The 18,312-nt window shown below is 42.1% G+C and overlaps 1 non-coding gene across 1 annotated transcript; it reads right to left on the bottom strand.

The window, feature by feature from the left end:
• Positions 1-7,357: 7,357 nt before the first annotated feature.
• Trnas-uga (transfer RNA serine (anticodon UGA)) lies at positions 7,358-7,439 on the bottom strand. The gene has a single exon. It is a non-coding gene; the product is annotated as a tRNA-Ser (tRNA).
• Between the last annotated feature and the right edge of the window lie 10,873 nt (positions 7,440-18,312).

Below are 18,312 nucleotides of genomic sequence, written 5' to 3'. Positions count from 1 at the left end.
GATATGAAACTTCCTGGCAGATTAAAACTGTGTGCCGGACCGAGACTCGAACTCAGGACCTTTGCCTTTTGCGGGCAAGTGCTCTAACAACGCGAAAGGCAAAGGTCCCGAGTTCGAGTCTCGGTGCGGCACACAGTTTTAATCTGCCAGGAAGTTTCATATGTAAAGTACACCAGCGGCAAGACACAATCGATATCTTCACTGCCCGATTACAGTGGTAAAATTACCAAAGCACTAAAGCAAAGTCAGTGAATACGATTACCGGAGATTCCTTTACCCAAGAAAACGAAGTAAATATTCCAGAATTAGAATCAAGAATAGCTGCCAACGTAACTTAGAAGTAGATATCCTCAGTGAAGACAAAAGGTGCTTAAAGCAGTTAATAAAGGCAAGGCCTCCGCTCCACATTGTGTACCATATAGATTCCTTCCAGACTATGCAGGTACATTAGCTCCATACTTTACAATACATACAACCGCTCGCTCGACGAAAGATCCGTATCTAAAGATTGGAAAGCTGCACAGATTACACCAATATTGGAGAATGGAAGTAGGCGTGCTCTGCTGAATTACAGGACACTGTAACTGACGTCGATTTACATAGAGCTTTAGAACATATACTGCTTTCGAACATTAGGAATTACCTCGAAGAAAAGTTGTGCGATTGCATTCGTGACAGAAATGTCACAGGTCACAGTATCTGATGGAAAGTCATCGAGTTAAACGGAAGTGCGGAAGTGATGTCTGGCGTTCTCCAGCTCCTAACTCCAGTTCCTAATCTGTGTAAACGATTTACAAGATAATCTGAGCAGCCCTTGATTGCAGACGATGCTGTTATTTACCGTCTAGTATAGTCATCAGAAGATCAAAACCAATGGCGAAATGATTTACACAAGATAACTGTACAGTGCAAAAAGTGGCGACTGATCCTAAATAATAAAAATTGCGAGGTCATCCACATGAGTGTTAAAAGGAATCCGTTAAATTACGTTTATATGATAAATCATAGAACTCTAAGGGCTGTCAGCTAAATACTTGGGGATTACAATTGCAAACAATTTAAACTGGAACAATCACACAGAAAACGTGCTAAAGGCGAACAAATAACTGCGATTTATTGGCAGAGCACTTAGAAGATGCAACAGACCTACTAAAGAGACTGCCGGCCGAAGTGGTCGAGCGGCTCTGGGCGCTACAGTCTGGAACCGCGCGACCGCTACGGTCGCAGGTTCGAATCCTGCCTCGGGCATGGATGTGTGTGATATCCTTAGGTTGGTTAGGTTTAAGCAGTTCTAATTTCTAGGGGACTTAAGACCTCAGCAGTTGAGTCCCATAGTGCTCAGAGCCATTTTTACTAAAGAGACTGCCTACATTACGCCTGTTCCACCTCTTCTGGATACTGCTGCGTGGTGTGGCACCTGTATGAGATAGGTTTGATGGAGGACAACGAAAAAGTTCAGAGAAGGGCAGCACGTTTTGTATTTATCGAGAAGCAGGGGGGGGGGGGGGGGGAAGTCTCACGGATATTATAAGGCGAGGAAGGGTGGGTAAAGCTTTTTCCGTTGCGGCGAGATCTTTTCAAGAAATCTCAAACATCAAATTTCTGCTCTGAGTACGAAAATACTTTGTTGACACCCACCTACATAGGGCGAAATGATTATCGTAATAAAATAAGAGAAATCAGAGCTCACACGCGAAGATTTAAATGTTCGTTTATCCCACGAGCTGTTCGAGAGTGGAGTGATAGGGAAGTAGTTTGAAGGTGGTTCGACGAACCCTCTGCTAGGCATTTAATTGTGAACTGCAGAGTAGTCACATAGATGTTGATGTAAATGGAGAACATCTACATATGAAGAAGCCCAAATGCTCTCCACTGGGTGCAACCAGGATATGGAATGGTAGCGTAACTGGCAGAGTTTCATTGTCCTAGAGATGTGTGGGCACATCTTAACAGATCACGGACTGGAGAAGGTATGTGCAAATACATCTCCCACAAGTAGGCCTACTGCATCGACAATACTGCGGTGATATTCCGACAACGAGACACATTGTAAATGAGTGCCGTAACAAACGTTTTCCTGGTCGTATCACGAGTTTGCTTCAAGCATGTGACGAGGCGCTCCACTTGATTGAGTCTTCAGACATTCGTGTGTAATCTGAATCGTTGAATGTTTGTATAGTGTTAACCGTTGCAGATGTGTGTGTTCTTGGTTAAATATGTATAACATATCACGTTTCATTATCTGTATCTGTCATGAGAAAGAACAAAATCAAAATCACAGTCAAGTACGTGATCTCTTCAAGAAACTCAACAGAATTTAACCTCGTACTTGGATGGTAGACGGCGAAAGTTATAACCCTATTGGAGACAAGAGAGTACGTGATCTCTTCAAGAAACTCAACAGAATTTAACCTCGTACTTGGATGGTAGACGGCGAAAGTTATAACCCTATTGGAGACAAGAGAGTCTTGTTGTGGGGTAGAAACAGTAGTATGAACAGTTGCATTCCGCAAGAACGACAGTTCCGACACTTTTACTGCTATTTCATCACGCAGGAACAGTTCCTAAACGCCAGAAACCTTGTGACACAACTTTAAACACAGACCGGCTATCTGCCAGTATCTCGAACAAACTCCACGGCGGCTCTCCCACTAAGTTGTGTAATAGCAACCCGGGGAAAGCACACACTGCATAGTGGGTGGGTTAACTGCTGCCTACGGCCCGTTGCAGTTAGCTTATCACTCTACACCCAATACGAGACGCAAAATGTCAAACTCGTGTTCCTGCGAAAGACAACAGCTCGCTGTGTACGTCTGTGGTGCCTTCATAAATTACAGTGCCTTCCCTGAGTGGCTCTTAACGTTAGAAATACAGTTAAGTCTCTCCACGCCTTTAAAAAGGGACTCTGCAAAACTCGTCAGGTCATTACTTAAAATGTTGGTGTAATATGGCTGTACGACGTCACAAAACTGGAAGCAGCGGTACTCACAAGTAAAGACCGTTTTTACGACATGTTTCTTCTGCACCTGTGCCGTTACTTCGGATAACCACCGACGTCGTCGGGACCCACTAAGAAAGTGGCTGAGCTGTGTGTGTGTGTGTGTGTGTGTGTGTGTGTGTGTGTGTGTGTGTGTGTGTGTGTGTGTGCATGTGAGTGATGGAGGGAGGGGAGGCGAGGTAGGAGAACCATACTCTTCAGAGCCTTCTTACACTTCGGGAGCGTGGCGTGGCTTTTACACAGACCATTTAACAGCGTCCACAGTAGTCGAACTTCAAATACGAGCCCATTTCTAGTATTCTGTCGCACAAGATATACAGAAGCACTGCCTAATTAAAATCTACAACGAAATCTACTTCTACATGACCCGTTGACCTCTGTACAGAGCATGGTGGCGAGTACTTCGCACCAGTATGAAGTTCGGAGAGTAGGAGAGACATACTGGCGAAGCTGACGCTGTGACGACAGGTCGTCAAACATTTCCCGCGAAACGTAAGGGTATATGAGTTCGAGTCCCAGTGTGACACACTGTTTTGATCTGTCAGAGAGTTTCAAACCAGTACACGCTCCACTGCAGTGTGTAACAATCATTCTGATTTAGTACCAGTATTGGCCATTGTTTGTACTGTTTCGTGTGCGTGTGAATCGAAGGACATACAACTGTCGACGCGCGCACGTACATGGTCATAATTTTCTAATCTTATTCTCGCTATGATCACCCAGCATTTTCGATGGAGGCAGTAGAATTATCACACATTATTGTGTTCCCTTGCGTTGTCGAAATATTATTCTTTTGTGTTCTATTCAGATAGTACGCATAATCAAGTATCGGAAGTTTCGATGAGACATTGTACTTCGTAGGTAAGGAGAAAAGAAAATACGATAACTTAGAATATCTCTTCCGCAGTAAATTCATTACAACTGTTTGATAAAAATAAAATTTCTTCTCTTTTCGCCGCTTCGTAAAACCACCGCGAACGAAAAGATAAAAGAAGGCTTTGTAAGAAGATCAGTTCTCTCTCCGACTCTTGAGACAAACAATTGCTGACCATAGTAACAGTTTCATACTGTAATCTTTAACTGCAATGATTCCTCTTTCGTTTTCCATCCAATTTATTTTCACTCGTTTTGAAAAACCCAATAACTCGATTTTATGCTGGTAAAACGAATAGCATTAAAAAAATAGGAACACTTGGCTCTAAAACCCTCTTTACTTCAAACAGATTCGTCTGAATAGACCAGTTGGCATCATGCCCAACATTTCTGTAAATGTGATATGCCGAAACTGATGGTTAGCTGTCAAGAGTACAGGCTTAAGAAAATGTTACCAACCGTTCAATCTGAAATGTTCACGGAAAACCTTTATTGATGCGATCTGATAACAATCGCAAGTGATTTCTAACAGTCACAGATATGAATATGCTGACTGTAAAAATAGCTGTCGTACGCAGATGTAAATGGATACTGAAGCAGCAAATCTTCACCGAGATCTGAAGATGGAAACCGGTAGCCTAAGGATCAAAAGTTTTGCGATCATTGAGCGAAATAACGAGGAGAAGGCATCAAGCATGAAGAGATGCAGGTGATTCGCAGCTGTTAGCGAGTCTTCGATCACCGCCACAGCTCCCATGCAACGGCAGGAGAATGTCTCCCGTAGTATAATACTGCTCCATCAGCCTGCATCTGTGGCGCGCTGCACCTTCCGGGCCACCGTTCACCTCCATGACGACGTCTGTGGAGACGACCATTGACCTAATCGATCAGAGTGTAGCAAAATTATTGCTCGACGGTCGAAGCCCGATGGTCCCTAGCCCATTACAATCGCAACTGACGATGTGTTGCCATGCGAACACGAAAGAGTGATCTGCTACATAGCTCTATGTTCACCAGTGTACGATGAACGGTGTGCTTCAAAACACTTGTGCGTGCACCAGCTTTGTGATCTTTTTTTACAGTACTTTGTCCCTTTGGTACTGATTCAGAAATAATCATAAATATGTTTTTCTTAGAAAGGATTAAAGCTCATTATTTCCTCTTCAAATACATTCGCTTATGGTGCCCTGCCTTGTAACCTTTTATCACCACATCAAAACGAAAGAAATTCTTTTTGGATAGGAAAAAAATTATTTTTGAATTTTATACACCTTATTTTATACAAATGGCAGAGTTTTTGTATTTATATACAGAGATCGTGATCGTCTTACACATTTACTCTTACTTGACGTCTGCGAACGTTGAAGAGATTCTGAGGGCCCTGCAGCAGCAACTGCCATCGTGTTTTCACTTCGTAAGTGCGAAGAAATAAGAAAATGACGTATCACAATAAATTACTTCATTCGGGAACTTGTGCAGGAAATATGTGAGAAAAGCAAAAAAATTACAGCAGATAATCTTACCTGATCCTGATTCAGCGTAAGTTGGATCTTCATCCGTATCATCGCCGTCAAAAATACCTCTCAGATTATCTCCCGATTCTTCAGCAATGCGGAGAATCCCGGCGTCAGTCGGTGGACTACCGCTTGACATGCTGCTTCGAATCAGAACACTACTAGCACTGGTGTCGCGTGCTCTTTCTCGCAAACCAAAAGCTTTGTGACGGGTGCAAGTGGCAAAAGTATGCGCTACAAGTGTTTGTCTCCGTTCTGAGAACTGCCGGACCAGCAATATTACGCGCAGGAACAAGCAGTAGGATTAAGAGGGCAGCCCATAATATTACAGGCATGGTGCTCTTTAAGTGTCAATAAGATTACGTGAACACGTTGATAAATTTGTTAAAAGTAACCGGGAACTGCCTGTTTAGATGAAACCAGTTTGTCAGGTTATTTAACTTACGAGCTGTAGTTCAAATTTTGTGCATGGTAGTGTATAATGTCAGTTTTTTGAGTGTCTATACAAGCATGTATCTTACGGACTTGTCGGAGATCATCTAGGTGTCGTGCTCCACGCAGGTTCAGCGTTGATGAGCTTTTTTTTACTCGGCCATTAACACACGTCCTGTTATTGCCAGAACTTAACGGAGTTTAGCCGTTGGTGTTATTACTTGGTGTATTTGTCTAACGCACGAGTCTTTGTAGTGGTATTACCATTGCCGCTGTCATTTGCTGCGAAATGTAGCGTCTTAATGTGGTGGAAGTAACTGCACGTTGCGCTCCTAATTATGTACATTATCCACCATATCGAATAAAGCTATAACAGACAAGTTCTTGATCAACATCTTATGAACGCCTGCGAAGCAAATTAATAATGTGGATATACTTGCTAGACTGTTCGATGTGGTGGGGAAAAGCTTGTAATCTGAAATATATGTGTGAGCTCAAAAATTCGCTTTAAAATAAGCCTACGAAACTTTACTAGTAAGTAACATACTTACTTTCGCGCTTGGCAATCTTTCATCGAAAAGTAAAACCGAGTTCTCAGTTGGTTTCATAGCAGCGAAAAACAATACATTCTGTTAAAAAGGGCACTCTTGAACCAACAATGAATCAAAATCCAGGTTTTTACAAACTGTCATTACATACGCACGAACATTCTAATCATCTTATTGTCCATGGAATAATGGCGCTGAAAGATCACTAGTTTATTTTCACTAAACTATAATATCTAAAACACGTATTTGGCAGTAGGAATGCGCACACATCATTTGTACTACGGCAATACAAACAGCTATGACCGGGTTATTCCTGATGAACTTACTAAGTGTAAATTTGTTCATGAACTACACGTTAAAAATCCAATTCACAATCCGGAGGAGTTGGATTCAAATACTTGCTGTCTTCGGTAGTTGAATATTTCGACGTGTACTAAGAAAATGTAATACTCAAACCCTGAACTCTATATTTGAGGGCACAAATTACTTGAATTATTACATATCTTACTGAAATAAAAAAGCACTCGTACTTCTTGCTGAGGAAACGACAATTCCCTCTACCACTGCGCAAGTCAATTAATACTAGAAATTTTAAATTTCATTATGGAATTAACTACTTATTTGACTCCTATACTGTGTGAGTAATACACTTACTGTCAGCACTGTACAATCATTGTGTTTCTTCCTTTTTTTTGCTACCTAAACAAAGACATCTTAACATTAAGCGTTTGTGTAATTCGAAGTTTCATGGGTCAAAGATATTCCTGTGGTAAATCAGGCTAGACTTCAAAACGGTGATTTCATTAATCTAACAAAAAAAATTTATTCGATGATATTATTCGTGATAGCATTGTTGTCAACGACAATCGCTAACGACGCGCGCGCATTCTGTTTGTAATTCTTGTGAGCAGCGCACCTTCCTTTTACTTTCATTTATCTGTTATTGGTGCTCGGGGTGCAGTTTTCAGGGTGAATGAAGGAATTAAAAATGTCGCTGCGGACAGGATTCGAACCTGTGCGGGTAGAACCCATTGGATTTCAAGTCCAACTCCTTAACCGCTCGGACACCGCAGCTGGTTGAAACTCGAGTCTCTTAGCGGCAGTGTTATCCGGCAGCAGCGTTCCGTGGGCTTACTGCCCGTTCTTTATGAGCACAATATTAATGTGTTACGATGTACTACATGTTCATATTACTTTCCATAGTGATTTAGGCCATTCTTAAATAGTTGTGTGGTATGGTAGCTTCAGCGGAATTCTCCTGCATAAAGAAGATTAATTTAAACTAAGAGCAGCTGTATTCGCTTTACTTAGTTTGGTGTTTATTTCGTTGTTTACTGCCTCTATTTGCGTTTGCAATTTATCTATGTTTCTGTCCTTTGTAAATAGTTCTAAATTATTGTAGTTCTTACATAGTTCCCTGATCTTTTAACGTAAGTTAGCGTTTGCCTGATATTTTCCTGCGTTATGTGCAGCCTGGTTCCGACTCCCTATAAACATAAAAAATCTGTTAGTGGAAGTTCTTTTCTCTAGTTCATTCTTCAAGAAGCCTATAGTAAAAAGGTTTAATTCATTTCGTCGATTGCAAGCTAACAAGATAATGTTCGGAAATTTTAGCCGAGATTTAATGCTTTTTGTTGCGCAGTGTCCAAGTGACCTTCACGGAAAGAGTGTACTGGCAACATTCAGAGAAGAAACGCAAGCATTCTATTTTGATAACCAATATTCTTCAACACCGTACAGACATACTGTATCGATATTTTTTGTAGGAGTGCATTTGCTGCCAGATGTTCTGCTGGTGGATTTAATTGCTGAATAGATGCTACATTTAAAATTATAAAGATTGTAGCAACCAGTCGCGGGAACAATTTATTTATCGTATTGCAAATCGATTTCGACCGTTATGTCATCATCGGTGCATTTTTCTTACCGATACATGCCATAAGTAGAAATACTGTCCTTGGCAGATTTCTATCGATTTGCAACAAGATAAGTAAATTATGTTTCCGCGACTGGTTGCTACATTCTTTCTAATTTTATGTTCCACGGTCGCTGCACAGAAAGGGAACCTTATGGAGCCCAACATTCAATAGATGCTAGATGTTTCTCATTCTACATTGATATGTATTAATAATAACTACTTCTTCTTTAACACGACAGCACTGTAGTTATAATAACACATGTGTGAATTTATTTCAGCGTTTAACATAACTTCAGACTGATTCATTTAGGAATGAGTACGTCGACTGTGGAAAGAAATGCAATTTATAATTAAATGTTTCCTTGCCATGTACGGTGACCGCAGCAGTGGTGTAATCTTGATGTATTCTATGTTTTATTCCGTTTTAGCAGCGCACACAAATTGTGGTTGTTACATTTCTCATGTGTAGTGTTGTAAAACTCTGAAAGGCACTCACGTGCGCCCAAACAATACTAAGCTATGTAATAAATTCAACAGTGCAGCTTTATGAGAAGCGCATTGCCCGGTGAAATACGTCGTGGAGAAATAAAACTGGAAGTCGTGCTTCACTCTGAGCTTATAACTACAGCATTCCGCAAGGTAAGAACATGAATGCGACAACGGTACATCATTGTCGCAGCTCGTTCCTCTAGAAACGTGGTGTTTCAGTTATACGCTGTACTTTCTCATCAGGCAACACACTGCTGTCTGCAGTTTGTGATCTGCATCAATGTTTCTTGTGTAGAATTTTAGTTACGTTTTCCTATAACACTCTAACAGTTCGTAACTTATTTTTTACCATGAAATTAAGACATCTGATGACATACAGCTTTCAACTCTTGGTTCGCCTGCCTGTAACTTAACTCTTTTTTTTATTTTCCTTCGCTAATATGGTTGCCATTGTTGGCAGCTTTCCTTGAGAGTGTTGCTATATGAATACATTTCAAATAGCCGTAATTGACAAAGAAGTTACATCTCTTCGTTCAACAACATTGTTTTAGTTTTATTCAACATATTTAATAACAGCTGTTGTCGTTTGCTTACAAGCCTCTACTTCTCTCTAATAGTTACTTTTTTCTGTTTGGGTTCTCTTTTCTCTTGCTTCCTTCGTATCTGCAATCTCCTCTGACGTTACATAAATACTTTTCCTAAATAACTACCCCTTTCGTCTATGCCTCTATAACCTTATCTTTCGAAGATACTTAGTTTTTCCAGTTCAGGTTTACGAAAACGTCCTCTAGGACTTACGAAGAATAGTTTTGGTGATATGGAATTTTCTCGCCAGTTCTTGTATCACTTCTGAATTTCCCATTCCAGTGCCGAAGTTTAATGAAAGTTGTAGCACTAACATTTATACTCTTTAGTGTATTAACAAAGGTTGGATCAGTGGCTCTTTATTAGGGCTGTTGGTATAGATTTTGCTCAAATTCGCACAGAAGTCTTCTGAGGATTCATGCATCCCAGGCAGAGTGGTAATTCATGCTCTTTGCCCCCTGCTGTAATTTGGTTTACAACTTGTAGACGATTCATGATAGTATATCCATTTCAAACCCCAGTTCTTTCCTTAATCTTCTCTACGGAGTGTTTTCCTTTTGCAACGGGCGGTAATTTTAGTGAATATCTTGTTCTTACGCCGAGGAGACGGGCAGATCGATGGATTTTTATGTCCTTTGAGTCTCCTTTGTTGTTGTGTCACAGCATTGTTCCAATTTTGGCGCACAGTATCACATCCCAGACATTCTGTAAGTAATTTGGGAGGTTCCTTCTGTTACTTTCCTTCCGGCTCCTATAATTTCACAATCATTAAGTAATTATTATTTACATATCATGAACGTTAAATTTTTTGTATCCCAAGCAAATATAATTGATATCATACATACATACTCTATATCTTCTTACCTTTCCCTTTCGCTCTCAGTAACGAAGGGTTAAGTAATTATTCATAAGTTATATATTATGAACATTAGATTTTTTCGTATCCCGCATAGTATGGTTTCTGTTCACATGCTACATATAATTATCTCTCCCCTTCATCATCATCATCTCTCTCTCTCTCTCTCTCTCTCTCTCTCTCTCTCTCTCTCTCTCTCTCGCACACACACACACACACACACACACACACACACTTTCTTCCACGGAATTTCCATTGCGCTCATTACAAGAACTTTCCTCGAGCCAACACAGAACTCCTTTCTGTATGTTACTTTTTAGTTAACTGGAATCCGAATTTATGAGCTGTCTCATAATTGCGAGTCTTTTTACGAAGAAGTTCCATAAGCCATTGCTAAGTTCACATGATTACCTTCTGATACAAATGAATATATGGAAGACGACAAAGATATGTGCAGTTTGATCTGCATTTACATGATTTATGTCTCCAGCTGACGTTTAAGTGTCTGGGGAAGGGTTCATGTTCGTCCGTTGCACTCTCGAATAGCACGTGGGAAAAGCTGCACTCTGGGATAGCGCGTGGGCAAAATGAACATCTGAATCTTTCCTTGCAAATTTTGATTTCTCTTGTTTTATTACGATGGTAATTTCAACCTCATTAGGTGGGAGTCAATAAAACATTTTGGCACTGGGATGACGAAGTTCGTGATTGAAATTTCGCGAAAAGATGTTGCCTAACGAAAACTGTCCTATACCCCTACCCGCTTATCATAACCGTGACACTCCCCCCCCCCCCCCCCCCTCCATTACGCTATAAAACAAAATGAGCTGTCCATCTTTGATCCTTTCGGATGCCCTCCGTCAGTCCTGTATGATAAGGATCTGCTACTGCGCAGCAGCAGTACTCCAGAAGAGGATGGACAAGAAGTCGCTTTAGTACCTAATCAAAGTACCTTGGCGTGGCGAAGCAAGAAGATGGTGAATGATATTCTCCAGCTCTTTGGACGCTCGCAGAGAGTAAGCAGCAGTGTGTGCCCTGAACCGGCGCGAGCAGCTGTTAGTTTTTAAAACATTGGCGTGCGGCAACGAAGCGGTGTACACCCACTGCAGCAGTAGGGGGAGATAAGCGCTGAGCTAATTTCCCACTGCTGCGTAGCTCTGTCTGCGTGCACTGGCTCTGTCCAGGCGAATCAGAAAAAAAAACCAACATAAGCCGGGAACACAACTTCAATAATAATTTTACCTGATATCGAAATATCAGAATAACTATGACCATTAGCGAAATGATAGTCAGTTCATCATGAAGCTGATGAATGACGCTATAAGTTGTGCGAGAATCAGACGTTATTGCAGAATAGTTTCTTTAAAATCGTTTGAGAAAAATTGCAGATGGGTCGGCTTGCTGTCCACGCAATCAAGCGAGATAGGCAGGGAATTCAGCACACGCTGCAGTTACGTTACCCACCAGCCGTACCGTACAAGTCGCAACTAATTATAAACGCAATTTGTACTTGTGGGTCGCTTTCGCTGTCGTATGTATGGTCACTCACACAGATGTCTGAATTTAACGAGACAATTACTTAGTATGTTTTCTGCTTCAGCCTAATTCTCCCTTAGTTGCATTATTACTTCCTTTGTGTTTCACGAAATTGCGGTACTGTGCTGGCAAAGTCTGCTTTATAGCTACTTCTTCTAGATTAAATTATTCATATCCCACAATTTGAGCACATCTGATTTCTGTGACATTAAAGCGGAAGTCATGCTATGCCGCTGCCAGAATGCAATGTTCACATTTATTTAGTCAGCTAACGAAAAACATAAGGAAGCAACTTTTGGTTATTCCGAGGCACGAGCTCCAATAACTAGCCCTTTTCACTCGAATTATATAAATTTATTTTTCTGTGCGCAGTCAGCTTCTTGGCAAACTCGATTAATATTTTAGGCGACATGTTGTAGTAGTGTCGCTGAGTGCTCTAGATTCCGAAGTATAAGCAAGGCTGCTGGTTTCCAACGAGCAAACCGTTACTGCTCTTTCGTCGGAAGGACTTGATTAATAAATACTACGTAGACAGCTCGAAAGTACGATAACAACCAACCTCGGAGTCACCTACGTATGCTGCCGTTCAGTTAACGCGAAAAGTTCTACTGCCGCCGTACGACGTAGAATCATTGACTGGATCTCTCTCTCTCTCTCTCTCTCTCTCTCTCTCTCTCTCTCTCTCTCTCTCTCTATCTCCTTCCATTTTATCATACAGTAGCTGTTTCCTCCACGCGTTGCCGTGTCTCCATTTTCTCCTGGCCCCCCTCTCTGTCCATCTCCTTTCCACCTCCACTTCCTTCCACCTCTCTGTCCATTTCCTCTTCCCCGCTCTTGTTTATTCCAATCATAAGCCGATAAGCCATAAATACAAGTTTTCTGTTTGCTAAAAACCCTTCAATATTATATATGTGTATAGCCTATGTCCGTCCGAATGTTCGTTAGAGTATTGTGTAAAAATTTATATGTGTCAACGAGTTTTCCAGATTTTTGGTACAACATTTCCCCTTTATATACTACATACTTCTTTATATATCATATATATTTAAAATAGGCATATGAAAAGAGGCACGTTTTCGAAAGTAACGTTGTGTCAAAATTTCAGAACAATCTGTGAAGAAATTTGGAAGATTACAATTTTGTACAAACGAATATTTACATTTTTATTGATCTCCCTTATAATAATTACTTGTCTATTTATATATTATATGTGGTGCTCTAGTAGGTAGGGCCGATATAAACACAACCGCGCGGGGTAGCCGAGCGGTCTGGGGCGCCTTGTCACGGTCCGCGCAGCGCCCCCCGTCGGAGGTTAGAGTCCTCGCTCGGGTATGGGTGTGTGAGCGTTGTCCTTAGCGTAAGTTTAAGTTAGATTAAGTAGTGTGTAAGCTTAGGGACCGATGACCTCAGCAGTTTGGGCCCATATGACCTTACCACAAATTTCCAAATATAAACACACACGCGTTATCGAATGCAAAGTTGTGTCCAAATCTGAAAGCAATCGGTGAAGAACTCACGGAGTTTGAAGATTCTGAACACTCAAATATTTCCGTTTTTAATTCTATGGATGTCACACAGCGAGTGCAGTGGTTCTTCTACAAAAGATTTGCAGTTACGTACTACGAGCATAAGAAATGGCAATAGAATCGTTTCCATTGGTAAGCTTTTAAAGAAACCTTTTTCATATTCTGAACGCGAATTGTGTCGCAACACTGCATCCACTAGATGCCAAACTTGTTTTGCTTGTACCCTCCCCAGTACTTCCATCGGTTAATACCAACTATTATTGTTGCCACGTTTAGGTCCATTACATTTCGTCACCTGTAAGGCTGGGGACGCTCTTTGCAAATAATTTCGATGGGACCATTGGGGAACGGTACACAGAAAACAGGTTTGGAATGTAGTAGATGCAGAGGCGCGAAACAATTCGCGTCCACGACGTACAAAAGGGCTTCTTTAAAAGCAGGCGAAGGGAAACGATTGTACTTCCATTTCCATGTTCGTTGTACGATTGCAAATCTTTTGTAGAAGATAAACTGTAATCGCCGTAAGACGATTAAGACGTCAGATATCGTACCGTGCAGACTACTCTTGACAAATAAAAACAAATAAGCCTCTACCCAGAACTGATCTCATACATGGTAACCCAGAACCGCTAACCATTGCACCAACTAACTGTACAGCATTGATCTCGTTGCTGACGGAGGCTGTTAACGCACATCTGATTACAGTGCTGTCAGATTGCCAATCTTTAACGCCCATTTACTGCCCTAAATATGCGCAGGACGGAATTTTGTGAGACATTTTTGTATTGCCAGTATGTGAAGAATCGTGTACTGCGAAGTCAGATTGCGCGAATTTTTCTTTACCCTGTATGTGTCCCGTGCGCGAATTTTTCTTCACTCTGTGTGTGTCCCATCGACAACGAGGTCATTAGCGAGGGAGTACAAACTCGGATTAGGGAAGGATGGGGAAGGAAATTGGCCGTGCTCTTTCAAAGGAACCATCTCTGCAGTTGCCTGAAGCGATTTAGGGAAAAATTCACAACGGCCGGACGCAGGTTTTAACAGTCGCTCTCTGGAATACGGGCCTAGTGTGCTAACCATTGTTCCACCACTCTTAATTGCATACCAAATGGCGCTCAAATAGGTACATAAAAACATGTCCATATACGAATGCAAAGCTATCTCAATATTTCAAAGCAATCGGTGAAGAACTTTCGGAGATATACGGTTTTAATCAAACGAATATTTACATTTTTATTTATGTATACTGAAACATTTATTGCGCATGATTTTCTTGTTAGCTTGCCAGTAACTCCCCGTCCACTAACCTGTACAAGTTGTACAGATTTAAGAATCTTCGCAACTCAGTTCAGTGCTATCACATTATTTGATCAGGTGACATTCTCGTATCTGTATTTGTTTTTTGGCGCTGCCTACGACTCGTATTTACATAGTTTTCTAATCTCCCCACAAATGTCTGTTAGTTGCTAGATCATGCAGTGCTTAAGCAAGAGATCGAGATTAATTTCGCCTGCGAGTAGGATAGGGAGCTGATGCCTGGTTCGCGGTCAGGACAGGTCTTTATAAGACAGGCGCTGATTTTAGCAAGAGCGAACGGCACCGGAAAGGGGGGGGGGGGGGGGGGGGGCTATTACATTACCACTGCGGTACCTCGGTCAGTGCTGCTAACAGTGTCTTTCTGGCATCATACTGCTAACATCAGCGAGGTGCTGCACTGTGTCCACAACGAAAGTACAAAGGCGACAGCGACATTACTCGCCTAGTGCGCTTGTATTTGATCTCGCACAACGGCTTTCATGTTCGATGCATGAACTACTTTTCTGTACGAAAACAGAGTTCCAGTTGTGGGAAACGAAAATGGTTGTGTTCCGTCACTGCACACTGTTTCTCTTATCATTTCTTCTTCTCCCAAATACGCCGAATTCAAGACAACGTCTCTCCAAAAAAGTTTTCTTACCACATTGAAGAGTTGTATAGTTCCTGTTTTTTGACCGAAAACACCTTTGTCTACACCCTTCTGACCACAGAATATTACTACCAGTCACCTGTGTAACGGACGTGAGAATAAACTTGCCTTCTCAGTACAGTTGAGTAGAGCGCGCCGTGAACGGGGCAAGGCGACTTGTGTGTACAGTTTAGTCTCACTATATGCATCAAAGGGTCATTTCGAACTCAGATCTTGCCTGTATACGATTTACGGCAGAAATATTTGTCTGCACCTGAAGTTACCTGGTCAACTGGAATGGAACACAGCAGCGACATTCAAACACTCAACCACTATTGTGAAACAGAAGCCGACACGTACGGATCAGAACTAGCCAAAACTTCAGGCACGGTATCGTTCAGAGAAAGCGACAGTACACTGAGATTTGAAATAAGAAATATATGACGTAAGCAATCAGCAAGCTGATCAGTGAAACCATTGCTGTCTGTTAATGCTTTAGAAAGTTTTAAAGTCTTATTAGCGATAGTATAACACAAAATATGTAATATGTAGTTAGCATCTACTTCTGATGGCGTAACAACAGCTGTGAACGTATGCTGTTACCGCAGGCCAGAGTCCGCCCCCGGTAGCTGAGTGGTCAGCGTGACAGACTGTCGGGTTCGATTCCCGGCTGGGTCGGAGATTTTCTCCGCTCAGGAACTGGGTGTTGTGTTGTCCTAATCATCATCATTTCATCCCCATCGACGTGCAGGTCGCCGAAGTGGCGTCAAATCGAAAGACCTGCACCAGGCGAACGGTCTACCCGACGGGAGGCCCTAGTCACACGACATTTCATTTCACCGTAGGCCAGATATGACGCATGTGTTTCTTAGTTCAGGACCATTCTTGCTGTTGTTGTGGTCTTCGGTCCTGCGACTGGTTTGATGCAGCTCTCCACGCTACCCTATCCTGCGCAAGATTCTTCATCTCCCAGTACATACTGTAACCTACATCCTTCTGAATCTGCTTAGTCTATTCATCTCTTGGTCTCCCTCTACGATTTTTACCGCTAACCATTGCACCAAGTAACTGTACAGCATTGATCTCGTTGCTGACGGAGGCTGTTAACGCACATCTGATTACAGTGCTATCAGATTGCCAATCTTTAACGCCCATTTACTGCCCTAAATATGCGCAGGACGGAAGTTTGTGAGACATTTTTACATTTTTGTATTGCCAGTATGTGAGTGGCAGCCTTCTGAATCTGCTTAGTGTATTCATCTCTTGGTCTCCTTCTACGATTTTTACCCTCCACGCTCCCCACCAACGCTAAATATGTGATCCCTTGGTGCGTCAGAACATGTCCTACCAACCGGTCCCTTCTTCTTGTCAAGTTGTGCCACAGACTCCTCCCCAATTCTATTCAATACCTCTTCATTGGTTATGTGATCTACCCATCAAATCTTCAGCATTCTTCTGTAGCACCACATTTCGAAAGCTTCTATTCTCTTCTTGTCCAAACTATTTATCGTCCATGTTTCATTTCCATACATGGCCACACTCCATACAAATACTTTCAAAAACGATTCCTAACACTTAAATCTATACTCAATGTTAACAAATCCCTCTTCTTCAGAAACGCTTTCCTTGCCATTTCCAGTCTACATTTTATATCCTCCCTACTTCGACCATCATCAATTAGTTTGCTCCGACCATCATCAATTAGTTTGCTCCCCGAATAGCAAAACTCATTTACTGCTTAAAGCCTCTCGTTTCCTAAACTAATTCCCGCATCATCACCCGATTTAATGCGACTACATTCCATTATCCTCGTTTTGCTTTTGTTGATGTTCATCTTATATCCTCCTTTCAAGACACTGTCCATTCCATTCAACTGCTCTTCCAGGTCCTTTGCCGTCTCTGACACATGTAATTTGCGTAAATAATCGGACCGATGATAGCGACCCAGTTTGCTTGCATAGACGAATTTGGTCGCCGAGGTAAGAACGTGAGTTCACTGTAACGCTCCTCAAACCTTCGATTACTAACACAGGTCCCACGCAAGTGCAGGAGAATGTCTCCCACAGCATAATACTGCTTCCACCAGCCTGCATTCGTGGCGCGCGGAACGTTTCGAACCGCCGTTCACCTCGATGACGTCGTTTGTGGCGACTACCATCCAGCTATTGTACCAAAATGTGATCCATCCAAAGAGCCGCCACGTTTCCATTGATCGATGGTCGAATCCCGATGGTCCCGTGCCCATCGGAGTCGTAACTGACGATGTCGTTGGGTTAACTAGCGAACACTTAGCGATGGTCTGCTGTGAAGCTCATGTACAATGAGCGGTGTGCTCCGAAACACGTGAGTATGTACCTGCATTGTGCTCTTTCGGCAGAGATGCCACAGATCACCGTCTATCCTACTTTACAGAGCAGACAAGCCTCCGAACCCCACGTTCTGTAAAGAGTCACTGACTTCCAACCATATAGCACGTAGTGGGAGTTTCAGCGTTCTTCTACCTGTTCCTGCAGATGCTCAAGACAGTAGCACGTCAACATCCAGACAGCTTCGCCATTTTCGAGATAATTGTCCACAGGCTTTACGTAAAAGTAATCTGCCCACTGTCAAAGTCGCTTATCTCTATGTATTTCCCCATTTACAGCCCATGTCGTTGCTAGGGTGGCTTCCCGTCCGTGTCTTCTCCGCTTACGTACTTTTCTTACCGAGTCACGCGCCCGCAAAGCCACCAGGCGTCGCTGTGGGCAGTGGTAACAATGTTTTGGCTCGTCAGTGTAATGCCAAGAATCCAAGAGCCCACCTCCAGTTCGAGACTTCAGCAAGAGCAGTCAGCAATGTCGGGTAGTGAAATTAAAGTTTCTGACGGAATGTATTGGCGTAAATGTTGCATTTTCTACTCCAAGTTTTTCAATCTGTACGTCAACTGATGCTTTCAGAGTCAATGACAATTGTGGGTTATCAAACAATCTTGTGGCAAAAAGCTGTGTCAAAGTCAAGTAAATTCTATATTCGTTTATGTAATAAAGTGAACAAATATTTCGTGTGTCCTAGTTTTATGAGCAATTTGTACAGAAACCAGATGGCAGTTATAA

This window comes from Schistocerca gregaria, chromosome 4 (genome assembly GCF_023897955.1).
Source record: "Schistocerca gregaria isolate iqSchGreg1 chromosome 4, iqSchGreg1.2, whole genome shotgun sequence".
In the NCBI taxonomy this organism is placed as follows: Eukaryota; Metazoa; Arthropoda; class Insecta; order Orthoptera; family Acrididae; genus Schistocerca; species Schistocerca gregaria.
This window is presented reverse-complemented; position numbering and strand designations above follow the sequence as displayed.